Here is a 12,520-nt window from a genome sequence, read left to right on the forward strand (position 1 = left end):
GTTTCCGACACCGTTTATAACAAACAACCCTCCGTCATAATACAAATTAATTGTTGTGACCTACATTTACGTACCTAGATCATGGCTGTCGGATCTCAAGTCCACGACCCCAAAATATTTGGGTTTGAAGCATTTTTTTATACAAAAATAGGTTGATTAATTTAATATGTAAATGAGATTTAAAATTATTAGTCCGATTATTAGGTACTGGGTTTTTTTAATAGTTGATCACTCTAGGAAATCGCAGATTGGTATAGAAATACTTCTTTGAAATTACAGATAACTTAATAAGACTTAAGTCCTCTGTTTAGTCGAAAATCTCTGAAGATTTTCAAGGCTTCATTTCGAAGATTTTTAAATGGGCAATATTGATCATATATATCATATCATATTACAAATTAAGCACTTGTATAATAATTTCCCCTATATTTTTCTCTACCAGAAATTGAAATTTGATAATTTCTAATATGCCAAAATTGTCAAATTATTAGGAACGGGCGATAGTCTTACCATGTAGATAGAAGTATGTTATAATTCATGTATTAATGATGTATGCTGTGAACTAAATGCAATTAAGCCGGAGTGGTGCACAGCATCAAACTGTGGTTTCGCGCTGTGCAATTAATTTTAAATAGATATTCGTGAACGTGCCGACGAATCTGCGCTTGTGTTGCGCTTAATTTGAGTTTTGCAGTTTAATTATGCGTTTAAAGTGTAAAATTTCATGTTCTTACACATTCTAATTCGTTTAGTGTTTCTATGCAAAATAAATAGAAATAGTAAACGAGTATAAATATAATTATTTCAACCCATTATCCCCAAGCTACATATTATGTCAACTCAAAATAGAGCCGGGATCTTTCCAGAAGTCCACTTTCCTTAGTTTTAACACTAAGGACTATGTTAGCTAGCTTTTTTTTATAATATAGGAGTAGAAGACGAGCATGCAGTCCACCTGATGGTAAGTGGCTCCTGCCGCCCATGGACATCTGTAATCAACCTCAGATAGGATTAGATATTCCTACCTGAGGTCGGCCACAGATGCGCCGCTACCCCTGAGGACTAAGCTGGAACACCTCGGAAAAGTCTGTCTCCCTTACCACACCCTTCAAACCGGAACACAGCAGCTCTCTTATCTTGGCATTAATAAAGATGTAGTAGAAATAAATAGGGCGTTGACCCCAAAAACTAAAACATAGAACATAGAACTATAAATGCAAAAAAAAACTCTTCTAAAAGATGTACTCTTTAAACAAAATAAGAACATCGAATAACTATAACCATATTTCATGGATTCTACATAGTTAATTATAACAAACTTGCAAGACTTAGTTCATTAACTTACTAAAAGAAAACTAAAAAGATTTTAAAATTCATCTGCTTCAGAAAATAATGTGAAAAATAAACTAACAATGTTGCTTCTTACATCGCGGGACTTAAGTGTGAAAATCTTATTTTAGAGGATGACGTAAGCATACGGCTAGGTCTTAATGCTAACGAATGTTCTAAATTTTCTCAAGCCTGTACGTGCCCGTTGCATTAAATTGTGTAAAGAGTTTGTGTGGTGTGTGTTTAAATGAAAGGGTTGGGTAAAAGTTTCACTATGATGTTTGGGAAAATTTTGTTGCTTGGTCATTTTTTCGTTTGTTAAATTCGCTTGTTTGTGTTGTAATGTTTAACATTTCAAATTGATTAATTAGTCGTTGTTATAAGGTCATAAGGTTGTTATAAGAAGGCATCTGCATTAATACTGCAATGTAGGGAGTAAGGTATATGTCCCTACTTGTGTGGAGAGATCTGAGACAAGTAATCTTATATATAAAATTCTCGTGTCACAGTGTTAGTTACCGTACTCCCCCGAAACGGCTTTACCGATTTTCACCAAATTTTATATGCATATTCAGTAGGCCTGAGACTCGGCTACTATCTATTTTTCATACCATTAAATAATAAGGGTTGTTCACTCTTCACATTTTTTTATTTATGGCAACACAACGTTTGCCGGGTCGGCTAGTAGAACCATAAAATAATTACACTAAGATGACAGTGACTGTAATTTATCATTATTTATATTAACTACACACATGACTTTAAAGAGCTGCTTGCTATTCGTACCCTAGATCTTTAGCATGGGGGGCTGGGGGGCTAAATCCTTCACAACTATTATTGCTTTCTGAGTTTCTGACTACTTATTATTAACACGCTTTTATTAGCTTGGGTTGTATGTATGTATGTGGGTATGTATGTATGTAACTAAGTAACGAAATCTTTGAACCCGATTTCTATCCACTTTGAACGTTCAGTTTAATTCAAAATTTTGAAGAATTATCAAAAAACGATGACAACACACGTTTTTAATAATTCTGTACTATTGTCGTTGTATCCTCAGGATAAACGATTTTCGAGGCGAGATTGTTCAAGCGCCTCACAGAAAGTTAATCGCAAAGTTACCAGATTGCGACGATTATTGCTTTTTAGTTCTGTTATAGCGTGAATTTTAGTTTTGAAAATAATAATGTTATTATAAGTTAGAAATGTGAATATTTGATAAACAAAAAAACATCGCTTTTCGTGTATTACATTGCGTTTTCTATCTATAGACGTAACGAGCCCAACTTCAGTCCTTCGCTTCATAGCTGGGTATTGTCCACTTTTATTTTACCTATTCCCTTAAAAAAGCCTCCGAACGCTTGGACGTTGCCCAACTTTATATTACTTTTTCAGGGGAAAATATCGTTTGGGAACTTCGTTTCGTATCTAAGTTTCCTCTTTTGACATGAAACAACAACATTAGTGTGAGTGAATTCGTGTAATTTGTTAAAAAACTTTTTACGGGTCTCCCATCTTCGCCTCTATTTTCGTTCGGATTTATTTTGTAGTCGATGAAATTATCACGGAGAAGTCTATCTTATTGGTTGTGTTGGTAACTCTTTTTTGGCTGGGTAAGTGAAAAGATTATAAACGTAAAATAAGAGACCTAAAATAGATCATGTGAAATTATTTGAACTGAATAAGACCTAAGTTATATTGCAAATAGTTATTACAATAACTGCTTACAGATAAGTTCACCTTAATTAACCTTAATTAATTAACATAAATATAAATAATTTAACACATGTAATTTTAAGGAAGGAATAAAGAACTTTCTCTCAAGATAATTTAAACAAGATATTAGTTATATTTGTGTGCCTCTTCGCATACCTTATTGTCATGTTAAATTTCATCAAAATCAGTTTACTAGTTTAACAAACAGTATTTCGTATTCATGTTATTAGTATGGACGAATCAATTTGATTTTAATTTCCAATGATAATATTGCTAGAAATTTTACTGACCACAATGGTTCCAATATAATAAAATATCAACTCTATAATAATTAACATGTAATTTGAAACCTACACCTCTGACCTCCATTTATGGACAGTAATACGATGATAGTGGTTGTTTGTTTTTAAATAAAATCATTGTTTGTTTAACTATTATATGCAATATAATTGACGTGAGAAATAATTTGGTGTATTTTCAAAAGTATGACTGAGACAGGGGAGATCTGCCGCGGGGTTTCAGGTTTAATTCTTCTTTCTGTGAGACTCTATGGGGTCTTATTGTGCGGTTAGAAGTAGAGATGTGTTATCCCTGAGTTCCGGGACCAGGTGTCTCTACGGCTACGGTATCCTCTGCCTGTCGTAAGAAGCGTCTAAAAGGGGGCTTTCGGGATTGTAGGCGGCAAGAGTGGGAGCTCCAACCGCCCGCTTAGCGACCCCGGGAAGAACGATAGTATGAATATATGACCGCACACCGGCGTACACTAAAAAAGGAAAGATGAGCTTCATCATCATGCTCATTTGAGCGGAGTCTGACGGAGCAACTCGCTTAGAGGACTCCGGTTGCATTCCTTTGGAGAACCCGGAGTCCTTTACGCAGCGCCGAGGGCGGTCACCGAGGGAGTTTTAGTGTGGTAAAAGTTCTACATAACCCGTCGTCGCTCCCACGGCGTCGAGTACCTTTTGAAGGTTTCCCCCTCGTAAACAAAAAAAAGTTGTACGTATATGTAAGGATTTTAATTTTGGATAAACCATTAGAGAAAATAAATTATATTCAATACTGGAATCAGGATTTGACAATTCTGCGTGATCCCGCATTCTAAAATATTAATAAAAGGCAATATAAAGTATAGCCAGAACTTGGTCTAGCGCACTAGCACGCAGATTTACAAGCGATTCGCTGAAAATGCAGTTATAACGTAAATACGTAAACACATTTTACAGCGAATAATGCTACTAAATTGATTTTACAACAAATAACCATCTATTTCCAATATCATCATAATCTAGTATGTCAAATTAAATTTATCTCTTTGTTCAGTAAACTGCTTTCAACTGCACGCTGTTATGTATCTGTCATACTATCGACTATTATCGTGTAGCGACTATTATTATCGTGTAATATCAATTCGTAAGTGAAACAATTCAAATATAATTATATTGTTGAAGGTGGTAAAACCCTTTGTGTTTCGACTCCGGCGGCACCACCGCCACACCTATTTCTGCCTAATAACAACAGTGTTAGGCGCTGCTGTGTTCCATTTGAAGGATGTGGTAAGGGAGACATACTTTTCCGAGGCGTTTCAGCTTAGTCCTCAGGGGTAGCGGCGCATCTGTGGCCGACCTCAGGTAGGAATATCTATTCCTGTCTGGGGTTGATTACAGTTGTTCATGGGCGGCAGTAGCTACTTACCATCAGGTGGACTGCATGCTCGTCTGCTACTCCTAAATTATTTTGAAGGTGGTAGAACCCTTTGTGGTTCGACTCCGGCGGCACCACCGCCACACCTATTTCTACCTAATAACAGCAGTGTTAGGCGCAGCTGTGTTCCGGTTTGAAGGGTGTGGTAAGGGAGATAGACTTTTCCGAGGCGTTCCAGCTTAGTCCCCAGGGGTAGCGGCGCATCTGTGACCGACCTCAGGTAGGAATATCTAATCCTATCTGGGGTTGATTTCAGATGTCCATGGGCGGCAGTAGTCACTTACCATCAGGTGGACTGCATGCTCGTCTGCTACTCTCATATTATAAAAAAAATAAAATATATATATATATATATATCTATAAAAAAAAAATTATAATCATTATATATAAAAAAAAAACGAAAAATAAAATTCTATAGGTATTTATTGCATATATTTGTGTCAAGGGTTGTAGAACTATATTTATAATTAAATATACTATTTTAAAACGATTTGCAAACAATATCGACACTAATTTCAATGCATCTTTTTCTACTAAATTATTTCTAGTTTTCTTATCTTTACAAATATTTCTAGCTTCAACATCACTGGTGAAGCGAGTCCCTTACGCGGTAATCGACTGCTATTGTTGCGAAGCCCGCGCCTCTACCGCTGACAACTTAATCACGGTAAATCATGTATTAAAATAGTAGGTCCCGCACAAAGGGTAAGGTTTATAACGTTAATACTGCGCGCTGAAATGTGGCTTCGTGTTTTAACTCGAGAAACTGATTTCCGTATTGGCTCATTATATGTAGGCGCGAGTAGAGTGTGTTAAGAGTATGAAGGTGCTCTGTGGCGCGGTTCAAATGAAGGTACGACTGAAGGTTGTGGTGGAAGCTTTTGTGGTGCAACGGAGGCACCACCGCCACCACTTTTTCTACCTATTAGCAGCAATAAACGCTGTTCTGTTCTATATTTGAAGGGTGTGGTAAGGGAGATATACTTTTTCGAGGCGTTCCAGCTTAATCCTCAGGGGTAGCGACACATCTATGACCGACCTCTAGCAGGAATATCTAATCCTATCTGGGGTTTATTACAGTTGTCCATGACCGGTAATAGCCAATTGATGGTATCAAGTAGACTGCATACTCGTTTGCTACTCCTACTCGTATATAAAAAAGTTCTACTACCTTTAAATTAAATTAATTTAGTTTTATTTCATTTATCTTTAAAGTCTTAGCGGGAATAAACTATGTTTCTCAATACTGCAAAACTTTCCTCTTTTTAATTCGATTCACTATTTTAAAATCCATTCCCGTAATCAATTCAGCTACTTTTCAAAATGCAGAGGATAGTGTCTAGTCCTTTCATCTACAAAATACGAAGTTTAATACTATTAAGTGGATTTTCTATTCAAGTTCGCCTTCAGTCTACCTAATGATGGACAGGGTTGCTACTTTAGAGAAAATGTAAGTATTATGTTTAAATGCATGCATTTTACTTCGGGGTTCGACTTTGCGGTGGAGATTTTGCAGCTCTTTCTGCCGTATAACAGTTTTAAGTGTTGCTGTGTTCCGGTCTCAAGATTGTGGTCAGAGAGATAATATATCCTTTTTTTTGTAAAAGAGGGGGACCTCTAAAAGGTACCCGGTGACGTGGGAGTGACACAGGGTTATATGAATTTTTTACCGTACTTACTCCCTTCGGTGGCTGTCCTCGACGCTGTAAAGAGGACTCTAGGATTTCCAAAGAAATGCAACCGGAGTCCTCTGAAAGCGTCGCCCCTTCAGGCTCCGCCCAGGTGAACACAACGTTCGCACAACAACACACATAATGTTCGCAAGGTCACTTGCTGGACGGTTCCATCTCCTACTCTTTCCTCCCGGCTTCCCAGAAATCCCTTTTTAGACGCCTCTTGCGACAGGCAGATGATACCATAGCCCTAATCTGTTTCCACTACACTACGCTATAGGGATAGACTAAATCAAACTTATTCGTCAAGAGTAGAAACATTTATGCCCAAACTCAGGTAGGACTCTTATCTTATCTGGGGTTGGTTATAAATATCAAAGTAAGTTATTTTGATGTGAAATTCTAATACAAATGCTACATTTCATAGAATCACACCTGTATGTGCCAGATAAATCTCCGAGATCAGATCCTAAATCTAGGTACGTACGTGTTTTACACGTATTTTATCTACGAGATGGCGTCTGAGTTTCAAGATGGGGGATACTTTGCGCTGGCAACCTCATTCATCCGGTGTTACGGCTGGTGTTGCCAAGATTTTGGTTTTTCCAAGGATATTTTATTAGATTAAGACTTCATTTAAAACAGATTTTAATTCGTCAGACGACACAAAATTATTACAACTAAAGTGTTATTTCTATTGATACCAAAAATTTACTATGAAAAGGGTTTGTTTTTTTTTTAATACAGTTTCAAACTGGTAAATTCATAATTGGTTTGACTGGGCCGGGGTTTATAAAAACTGTATAGTTCGCGCCAAACTGCTAGTCCGCAGCAGGTGTAGTCATACAATTTGCATTGGCGACGCGATTCATTTCTATGTTCAGAGCGGACTAGCAGTTTTACGCGAACTTTAGCTACCAAGCACTGCCGGGCTCTGGTTTAGAGGGCGTGACAATTCACATAAGCTTGGTAGAGATACCTTCAATCGACTTCGGATGGAAAATCTTATTTAAGGTGACAAATTCTTACATAAAAATCGTTGTCGTGACTCACTCAACATTAAGTGGACAGCATGCCCATTGCCTACTTTAACTTAATTTCGTAAATTTTATTTAAAAGACTTTATTTATTATAATCTATAATTGTTTTGTCCCAAAATTTCTGCCTAAACTAAGGTGTCCCCACCCATGGAGCATGGCACGGGACATATTGGCAATCGCTGCTACTTATGGCTCAGGACCCGTTCCAGAATTCTGTCAAATGGATTGAAGCAGTTTGTTTGTGCAAGTTATTTGTTATTGTTTAAGTTTGTAAATAAAACTATTGTGGGACGAGGTTCAAAGTTCGAAGAAATTTAATATTTTAAGAAGTGTTGAATCTTTGTTGTAATAATAATAATAGTCTATAATTTATACGGATATTGTAAAAGATATTTTTAACGTTCCACTCATTGGGGATATAGCTCAGTGGTAGAGCAATCGACTGCAGATCGATAGGTCCCCGGTTCAAATCCGGGTGTCCCCTACTTCAATTTTTTTTTCTATATTTGACCTACAATTGTTTTGTCCTGAAATTCTATAAAACCGATGATGTTCCCACCTGATTTTATTTATTCTGTCTGAGTTATATACCTAGTAAAAATTCATTATCACTACTTTAAACGGTGAATGAAAACATCGTGAGTAAACTAGCACCTGAAAGTTCTATAAAAAGTAGAGTAGGATAGCAATGGGTTGACCCATTCTTATGTTACACAAATACTATTAATTAATATACCGAGATCCTGACTGATTTAATTTAGATATGTTTTTTATTTAAATTACGTAGAACCTCTAAATATTTTGAAGGTAATAAGCCTAACTAACTTTAGACAATAATGTAGTCCTGTAGTCCAGTAAGTCGGTTCTATATTTTACCAAATTAGCCTTTATAACTAAAGGAAAGATAGACTGACATTTGAAAACTGGTTTAATTTTAATATACTTAGAACTCATATTATTATATGGAACATCCGCATATAGGTAGTACTACTTAACTAGTGACTGCATTACAAATTTGCATCGCAAATTTTAAGAACACAGAAAACACAATATTTTATTAATAAAAAATCTTGTGTAAGGAGTTCGCGAGGAGGGAGGTTTTGATGCTAAAACTAGTATCTAAACCGGTACCTTGTGACATCAATCAAAAACTAATCGTATTTATCAATATTCGTTGATTATTATTTATTTGCCGAAAATTTATTAAGTAAATGATCCTCGTTTTATCAAAAATATATTTTGGAGATAGGGGACACCCGGATTTGAACCGGGGACCTATCGATCTGCAGTCGATTGCTCTACCACTGAGCTATATCCCCGATGAGTAATTCTTTAAAAATATCCTTCACAATTTAACTAAACATTATACATAATATGTGTAGGTGTTATTCATAGATAGTGATGATGCAATATACACAAGTCATTGACCACAAATATTACATTATTTTAATATTATTTCATCATAGTTATTGTACAATCCATTTTTGTTATTGTAAAATTAATCGACTCAATAAAATACCTTTTCCTTACACGTTGTGGTTCAAAATGTGTCACAGGTCACAAAACATGTGTCTATACTCTGATTCATAATTAGGTGTCCAAAATGTAAACAAAGGTGTTGACCTATCAAGAAAATACGTTAGAAATGGTAGTTTTTATTTTTGTCGATATTTAAGTAATACAACAATAATAAAATAATAATGTAAATAAATTAAGATTAATTCACATTTTCTAATATTTATATCACCTCAATTTCGTTCCATACAGTAATAATAATAAAAAACAAAATTATGGTAGAAAATTAAAATGTGATAATGGTAACACAATCGGAATCCAAGACATTTCTTGTGCTGTCATTTTTAAGTTTCGTAACTGATATTATTCATTTTCGTGATTGTGATCAAACTCTAATGTTTTCTCGTTTACATAATGTTTTTGTTAAATTGTGTATATTTGTTAAATTTTCGTTTTTTGTTGAGTTTGTTAAAGTTTGTGTTTCTTGTTAATTTTGACAGTGACATTTCTTTGTTTACATTTTGGACACCTAATTGAAATTGAAATGAATCAGACTGTATAGAGAAACAGTCTTTGTGTTTCGGTGGAAATTATATACTTACCGACCTACATAATATGAGGCGAAGCTTAGTTCTCGGTGGTAATACCCCTGTGATCGGCTTCAAGTAGCGCCTGAGCTGGTTACTGGTGACCTTGGGTGATACTGATGTACATATACCATTTTCGAGGTAGTAGAACCTTTTGTGGTTCGAATCTAACGGCACCACCGCCACACCTATGTCTGCATATAAAAGCAATGTTAGGCGCTGCTGTATTCTGGTTTGAAGGGTGTAGTAAGGGATACTTACTTATCTTATAACTTATAAGATCCCGATATAAGACGACCTTCACCAAGCTGCTTAATGGATGAAACCTTTTTTATATGAAATTAAATATGTCAAAAAGTATATTGCAAATGGGTTGTCTAAAAAATTTCAGTCCAGAATAGTTTTTCTTTTTTTTTTCTTAAAAAAAAAAACACTTTTTTCGTTAATATAAAAAAATCATAGTAATTATATACACACAAAGACGAATACACAAACACCCAGACCCAGAACAGATATCTAAATTCATCATTCAGATATGTGCCTGGCCGGGGATCGAACCCGGAACCCTTTGCGCGTCAGACCGGTATGGTGACCGCTTCTCCATGCGGTTTGTCTAATCGTAACGCGGATTGATTACAGATGTCCATGGGCGGCAGTAGCCACTTACCATCAGGTGACGTGGATGCTCATTACCTTATTTTTATTTTTTTTTTCTTCTCGAGGGGGAAACCTTCAAAAGGTCCCCGACGACATAGGAGCGACGCCGGGTTATGTGGGATTTATACCGCACTAAAACCCCCCCGGTAGCCGTCCTCAACGCTTTTTGGAGAACTCCGGGATCTCCGACGGAACACAACCGGAGCCCTCCAAGCGCGATGCCCCGATCGGTCTCTACCCTGGGGGAGCAGTTTTCGCTCGTCCTACACCATGTAGTGTTTACGACGGTATGCGACCACACATACCGCCGTCCTTCCCGGGGTCGCTTGCTGGACGGTTCGAGCTCCCACTCCTGCCGCCCGCAACCCCGGAAGCCCCCTTTAGTCGCCTTCTACGACAGGCAGGGGATACCGTAGCCCTATTCTAGTCCCGGAACTACAGGGACAGGATGCTAATTACCTACAACATTCATATAATCCATTGTCGTTGATATAAAATACTAAAAATATTTCGAAATGGTCTACAGACACCTACAACTAATATACCTAATTGTGATTCATCACGCCATTATAAAATTGATTACATAATACTAATTTTGCAATCTATTAATTATGAACAGTCCAAAGGTCACATCATTCATTGTTTTGCTAACATTAATTATTTGTCGTATCTGCTTTTTGCCGGTTTAAATACTTTATCACTATAGTAGAGAGTAATAAATGTAAATTTAGTTTTGTTATCTTAGTACCTAGCCGTTTTACAATAGATATAAGAGTAGCAGACGAGCATGCAGTGCACCTGATGGTAAGTGGCTACTGCCGCCCATGGACATCAGTAATCAACTCTAAATATGATTAGATACCTACCTGAGGTCGGCCACAGACGCGCCGCTACCTTGAGGACTAAGCTGGAACGCACCGGAAAAGTATGCCCCATTACCACACCCTTCAAACCATAACACAGCAGCGCTTAACACTGCTGCTATTAGCTAGAAATAGGTGTAGCGGTGGCGCCGCCGTAGTCGAAGCCCAAAGGGTTCTACCACCTTCAGCACTATGAGGCACTCATTATTTAAATTATGAGTAAGACAATAGGTGCGACTCCGAAGATACTATTTTTATTTTTTTATTTTTTGTTTACGAGGGGGAAACCTTTAATAGGTACCCTATGCCGTGGGAGCGGCACGGGGTTATGTGGGATTCTTACCGCACCAACCCCCCCCCCCCCCCCCCGGTGGCCGTCCTCGGCGCTGCGTAGAGGACTCCGGGATCTCCAAAGGAACGCAACCGGAGTCCTCTTAGCGCGTTGCCCCATCTTGCTCCGCCCAGGTGAGCTTGACGCTCGCCACACCGTCTGGTGGGCACGACGGTATGCGACCACACATACCGCCGTCCTTCCCGGGGTCACTAGCCGGGCGGTTCGAGTTACCACTCTTGCCGCCCACAACCCCGGAAGCCCCTTTAGTCGCCTCTTACAACAGGCAGGGGATACCGTAGCCCTATTCTAGTCCCGGAACTACAGGGACATCTGAAGATACTACTGCCACATCTTTTTCTGTCTAACCTCCCTATGTGTTGCGACAAAGTTCTTTTAACGCATGGATGGTTTCAAATATGACTTCCATTTTATGTGTTTGGAATGGGTTGCTTATACTCGTAGGTGTCCATGGTCTGCTATGGCAACCATTGCATAAATCGACCAAATACCAGTAATCTGTCTGCATACATATTTTTTATTTTAATTTCATATAAAAACTCCTTAGTATATTCTAAATAACGAAAGACGAGTTCCCATACTTGCAGACTTGCAGACATTTTTCCATGAATGAAATTTAAAGCCAATTTTCTTTCAAAGGAAAATTGCAAGCTTCATATTAAAATTGGAAGTAAATTAGATTAAAATATGAGACAAAATTTGGACGAAATCAGTTTGCATATTGATTTATATTTAAGGGTTGAATAACACGATTTATTACCTATTCCTTCAAAATGTACCCCATGTCGTGAGAGCGACAAGAGGTTTTGTGGAATTCTTACCGCACTAAAACCCCCCCGGTGGCCGTCCTCGGCGCTGCGTAGAGGACTCCGGGATCTCCAAAGGAACGCAACCGGAGTCCTCTTAGCGCATTGCCCCATCGGGCTCCGCCCAGGTGAGCTTGACGCACGCCACACCGTCTGGTGTGTATGACGATATGCAACCACACATATAAACGTCCTTTCCGGGATCGCTGACCGGGCGGTTCGAGCTCCCACTCTTGCCACCCGCAACCCCGAAAGCCCCCCTTTTAGTCGCCTCTTACAAC

The 12,520-nt window shown here is 37.9% G+C and overlaps 1 protein-coding gene and 2 non-coding genes across 3 annotated transcripts in view; 2 read left to right on the forward strand and 1 right to left on the reverse strand.

Moving 5' to 3' along the window:
- The window catches only part of LOC140752145 (L-dopachrome tautomerase yellow-f-like), a 360,210-nt gene that overhangs the window by 295,770 nt on the left and 51,920 nt on the right, over positions 1-12,520 (forward strand). The window lies entirely within an intron of this gene.
- Positions 7,872-7,943, forward strand: TRNAC-GCA (transfer RNA cysteine (anticodon GCA)). Its single transcript has one exon. It is a non-coding gene; the product is annotated as a tRNA-Cys (tRNA).
- Positions 8,707-8,778, reverse strand: TRNAC-GCA (transfer RNA cysteine (anticodon GCA)). Its single transcript has one exon. It is a non-coding gene; the product is annotated as a tRNA-Cys (tRNA).

The sequence above is a fragment of the Epargyreus clarus genome, unplaced genomic scaffold, assembly GCF_041222505.1.
Source record: "Epargyreus clarus isolate Ecla_fem2 unplaced genomic scaffold, WU_Ecla_fem_2.2 ptg000024l, whole genome shotgun sequence".
NCBI lineage: Eukaryota > Metazoa > Arthropoda > Insecta > Lepidoptera > Hesperiidae > Epargyreus > Epargyreus clarus.